Here is a 6,056-nt window from a genome sequence, read left to right as displayed (position 1 = left end):
TCCTTGAACAACAGATATTGCAGAAACTGACCTTGTAACAGGGTGTTGTATTGGTTTTATTTTAGCCTTGGTATGTACAGAGTTCAAATCCCTAAAGCTTCCAGCCCCATACAGGTGACATTCTGGGAGCTCCTGGACATTAGCTCCCATGGCTAATGCTGTGGAAGGACTGTATTCTCAGACAGAGCTGCCTGGAAATCCTTCCCAGAAAAGATCTGGCTGAGCCCAGGATGATGATGTTCAGATAAAGCTGCAAAGTGCATCTTTTAATTCACAAAGTCTCCCTCTGATCTGACTGATACGTAAACCCACACAGGCAGTGTCCACTGAGGAAGGGACATTGGAAAAACCCAACAGTTTTACTCTAAGCTTTTATAGCCCAGTAATTTTGCACAGTGTGATTGGCAACACATAAAGGAAAGACGTGTGGAACAATCAGGTTAGAGACTGCAATTCTATATATTATATATCCATTCTTTATAGGCTCTGACTAAAGCATTATTTAGTCCCTTTCACAATCCTGAGTATTTAAAAGTTGAATGTTAAGCCTATCCCTGCAAAAATGAGGCAGAGAAGGAGATCTGCTTTAAATGTAGTCCTAATTACTGCTAGAGAGCTTTTATGAATAACAGACCATAGCACTTCCTATTGTTTTACATTTTGTGCTGTTTTAGAGACTCAGGAGTGATGTCATAACAGGGGGAAACTTGTCATGGACACACATTAAACCCTGAACACAAGGAGAAGACCTTTGATAACAGATATTTGGATACATAGACTGGTAATTCAATAAGGGGAGAAAATACTCTAAAGCAATGAATTAAAAATGAATTAAAGACATTTTTAGAGTTACTTACATGCCTGTCTCGGAAATTCTACCTCTGTTCAGAGAGGTATATGCTGAACTGCAATCAAATTATTATGTCCAGCTCTGCAATTTCAATCATTTATCCCATTTATAGGGGTCTTTTTGTCTTGAATTAGGCAAAATGTGAGCCCAACAGGAAATTAAGCAACCAAGCAAAATCAGGAAATTCACTCAAGTGGCTTAGCCAGTGGAATGCCACCGCTATCTTCAAACTAAAACTCCAAAGAGGTTGAACTGCAGTCGGATTTATTTTCAAAGTGGTTAATGTGCTTTTAATTTGTACAAGGTTGGTAACCAGGAAAAAAATACATTGCTCTCACGAAGCTTGCCTTTAATTTTATTCACAGAAGGCCTCAGCATACAGGCATAATGAGTTTAAAAATGCACCACTTGTAAAAAAATTAGAACAGCTATCTTAACGACAAAGTTTGAGATGCTTGTTTTAAATAAGTACTGTCTTTGGAACATTAAAAAAGAACTGAAACAGAAAAAATACACTTGAAGATTGCATTTCTTCCTCTAAAAAACATATTTGATGATAGCTCTCGGGGAGGGGAGAGAGAAATTCTTTTAGCTGTTTACAGTGGCCTCCCTGCATTTGGGACCTGCAGATCTGTATGCAGAGTATTTTAACTGATTTGTTTGGGAGGATGAGCTACATTTTTTGGTTCACAGAAAACACTCCACTGCCCTGAACCCTCAAAGCAATTTCTTGCTTGCAGATTACCATTATTTATCTACCCAAAGTATCTGGGAACTCTTGTGGTGGTCCAGGTCCCTGTTATGCTGGGCAGTGCACCAACACAGAATAAATTTATAATCCTTGCCAAGAGACAAGAAAAGCCAAGAAGTGTCCTTTGGTAGCTTCATAAGAAGACAGAGGTTCCATGGCTGATCTTTGTTATGATTCTGGTGGTCCTCATTGTGTTGATATATTGCAGTTTGAAATCACGGGCATTTTTTTTGTGATTGTAAATGTGTGTTGCTGCTTACGTGGCAATGCACTGTGCTTGCCTTTGACTTAAACTAAGCCGTGAGGTGCTTCATTAGCTTCCAGAAGAAGCCAGGGAGTCTCACCCTATGGGTGCCAGGTTTGGAGCACTGGAGCACCAATGCTGCTTTCTGAGCCCAGTACCTGTATCATAACTCTTCCTGCTCAGCTCCTTTCTGGGAATAAGGCTTTGTGCACAGCCTTCAACTGACTTGTAACAACTCCAGTTCAGTATTCAAATAATGGCTATAATCAAATCTCCTGTCTTTAACCAACAGTGTTGGAGATGAGGGAGAAAAAAAAGATTTAGAAGAGACATAAGGAAGAAATTTTTTATGATGACCGTGGTGAAGCACTGGCGCAGGCAGCCCAGAAAGGTGGTAGGTGTCCCATCCCTGGAAACATCCAAGATCGGGTTGGACGGGGCTCTGAGCAACCTGATTTAGTTGAAGGCATCCCTGTTCGTTGCAGGGGGGTTGGACTAGATGACTTTTAGAGGTCCCTTCCAGCCCAAACCACTCTCTGCTTCCATGATAACACGTAGCCACTGTTGCGTGTCATCTCTGCCTGTCTGTGCACACCTGTACACGATGTAACAGATTTAAAACCAGTTGGGCAACTTCAACTGAATTTGGTAAAGGTTTAGAGACCTTTTGGATGTTGCACACAATTCATGGAAGTAGCCAAATGCATAGAAGACACCCTTCAAATGCTCCCACTGAACACAAAGCTGCTTAATCAGCTCCTGCACTCTCAGACTGCAGAAAACGCAGCAAAGAAACCCTAAATGTGTGAAATTTTCTCCTACCCCAAGTGCAGAAAAAGATTCAGTCAGGACTTGCATCTTAGTCAGTCAGCCTCAAAACACATCCAAAAGACAGCAAGTTTCATTAAAACAGATTTTAAAATTTATTAGCTCCAATATTATCTCCTCCCTTCTTCAGAAACATCCAAGATGTCTCATAGCTCAAAACACAGAACAGTTTAAATGGATGCTTTGAAGTGATGAGGAAACCCCTCTTTCTACAGGACTGATGGATGTCTCTTGCTCTCTTGCACAGGGTTGATTGGGGGTCAGGAATACATTTCCCTCCCAGTCAGGGAAGCAAGGACATGAAGATTCATTAGTCTTTTTTTATCCCCTTCCTCTGCAGCCAACAGCCTGACTGACCTCCTGAATCATCCAGGCCATCATAAAAGCCTCAGGCCATGGTGATCACTCTTGTTTTCTGCTTGTGAAACACAGGTTACTCTCCTGAGAATAAAAATGCTTTAGTTTAATTGAAAACTTTGGGCTTAATATATGAGTATCTTTGTGAAATGTAAGGGCCTGAGGTAAGTCAAGGCCACAGTGGGTGATCTTACAGTGCAGTTTGTAGTGTCTGGGGGGCTCAAGAGGCAGAACATCCTTTGCTTGAGTGAAAGGTAGACAGTGGCAGAACAGGCTGCGAAGGGCTTTGAATGGAAAGATGAGGAGTGTGTGTTGATACAACAAAAATAGATTCACTGGAGAGTTAGGAGGAGGAGGCTCGTGTGGCTAAAGGACACTGCAGAGCAGAGTGAAGGGGTATGAATGGGATGAGATTGGATTAGTGGGGGAGGAAAGGGAGAGAAAATGAAAAGTTCTGTTTGAGTCACAGTGGGCTCGATCCGCCAGTGACATGTCTGGGACAGGATTTCTGACAGGATGCAATTTTAGCTGGAGCAGAGGAGGCAGGTCTGGGAGCATGAGGAAAAACGTGGCATTTGAATTGCCTTCTGCAGGGGAAATTATCCAGAAATATAAGATGTAGAAGACAACCCTTTAATACTTGACTATACCTGATTATTAATATGCACAAATCTTTGTGACGAATTCATGATTAAAATCTTGGGTATGTATCACTCTGTTCAGCTGAAACACAATGAAAATGCATCCCTAAATCCCTGGTTCGATTTGATGATTAAAATAGTTCCTGCTTTATCCAATCACAGTCCATTTAGGAATGAGATGGAGTGACACAGAGATATTCCTGGCTTTGTTTTCCAGTAAAGTTTCATGTTTGGAAGATCTTTGTTTCCTGGAAAATGGTAAAAGATATTAAGGCCTGATACCATGACACTGCCCACTGCACTTCTACCACTTTACAGCAGATTTTGAGGTAGAATAAGAGAAAATAATATCTATGCAGGTATAAACAATTCTTACATGATGAAAGTATTTATCCAGTGTGTTTACAAAGGAAAATTAATTTGCTAATTGCTGTCACAGATTTCTGGGAAAGTAAAAGCAGAAATGAACCAGAACAGTACTAACCAGCATCTCCTTAAAACAAAAAAAAAAGCAAACCAAAATGAAACAAAATCAACCAAACCCGAAACAAAACAAAAAAACCCAAACTCAACTCATAAAAAATGAGAAGCAGATGAAATGGCTCATATAGAAATTCTGTATTAAGGATGGTGAACCATAACAAGTGTGATACATTGTGCAGAGCGTGCTTTAAGTAACGGGGCTTATTAATCAAATTCACTTGTTAGTGATCTGTCTTCCCTATGCCTGGTGTTGGAAATCACTAGAGGAGTTTGCAGGAGCTCCATAAGCCTTGTCCTGGCAGAAAAAACTGCAGACTTGAGAACCTGCTGCACCTGTGTTGCCCCTGGCTTTTTCAAGGAGACACAAGCTGGGGAAAAGTTCTGGGCTGAGAAAAGGCTCAGTCAGGAGGTGAACAAGCCATGAAAAGCAGATAAATGTTGGAAAGGTCTAAGAAGGAAGTGCTGCATATTGCAAAAAGAACAAGGCACTTGGAAACGTATGTAGGAAGGACTAGAAACTTGAGTAGGCAGAAGATGCTTTGGCTGAACTCTTAGTGATTTAGAGTTCTCAGGATTGGGGCTGTTCCTCGGGGACTGCAATGGAAAGCTGAACAATGCTGTAATGGCTCAGCACTTGGAGCTTGATTTGCCCTTTTTAAAATCCAGTGGCTAATTCATACCCTGAAAAATGAATTCTATCCTGGCCAGATGGCTCAATTTAAGAAGAAACAGGCAACTGTGTAGCTGGAATAGCAGGTAATGGAGGTGAAAGGCTGGGAGTAGGGAAAGTCAGCTGTGTACAGGGGGCACAGGATGGAGTCACTCTTCCATGAAATCCAATAAAACCTGATCTGCTCATGATTAACTCAACATTTTCAAAATCCTTTTAAGAGTTCAGAAAGAACATAATGTCTAGCCAGCTCATAGTGGTATACGAGACACCCCCGACTCTAATATCCCAGGATGTGAGCCCTCTACTTGTTTCGGATTTTGATGCTGAACATAGCTTTGCTTCTCAATTCTGGCTTATTTATTTATCATTCTTATTGCCTTATCTCATTTATAAGCCCTTGAACATAAGTGAGGAAAAATACATTATACAGAAACGTCACCTGTTTGAGCAGTCTGAGCAAGGTTTACATTAAACCCACCAACTGATACATGTAATCAGTGGCAGAACTTCTTCTTGTGCCCAGAACCTGTGAAACTGGTCAACAAAGAGAATGCAGAAGTGTGAAAAGCAGCTTTGATGGGGCTCAGTCATGCTCAAACATCCCCTCAAAACAGGAAGGATATCAGCACCCCTCAATACCCAAGCAGTGTCTCCTGTACCTGCTCTGTGTCAGACTCCAGAGTCAGTCCAGTTTCTTTCTTCACCCCCTTGCGTGGGGACTCCCTGGGCTGGGAGATGGAATCCACATTGCTCTCTTGCTCCCAAGGGTGAATGCAAAGTGAACCTGAGGGAAACGGGATCAGTGAAGGATTTTATTGGATCTGGACTCCTTCTGACAGGCCTTCATAAATTTGTCTTTTAAAAAAGAGGCGCCTTTGCCATTATATGTATTTTATGGGGAAGCAGATGAATGGCTAACAGTGATTGCTACAAGAAGAGAAATACCACGATTTGGGATAAATTTACCTGAGACTTGCTATCCCAGCTGAGACCTGCTATCTCAACTCACTTGTCTTGCTTCTATAACTCACTGTAAGAACACTTTTTGGCTTTACTGATATTGAGTTAATCAATGTACACAGCAAAATACTTTTGAAAAATCAGTTTGAAATACTGTTGGAAATGCTTGTATGAACCTTACAAGCCGCTGTGCACGTTACAGAGTGTCTGAACTATTTTTGCACTTCATGTCTGTACATCAAATAGCTGCTGGGCTCCTTATCTACAAA

The sequence above is a fragment of the Lepidothrix coronata genome, unplaced genomic scaffold (assembly GCF_001604755.1).
Source record: "Lepidothrix coronata isolate B3197 unplaced genomic scaffold, Lepidothrix_coronata-1.0 Scaffold85, whole genome shotgun sequence".
Classification (NCBI taxonomy): Eukaryota; Metazoa; Chordata; class Aves; order Passeriformes; family Pipridae; genus Lepidothrix; species Lepidothrix coronata.
This window is presented reverse-complemented; position numbering follows the sequence as displayed.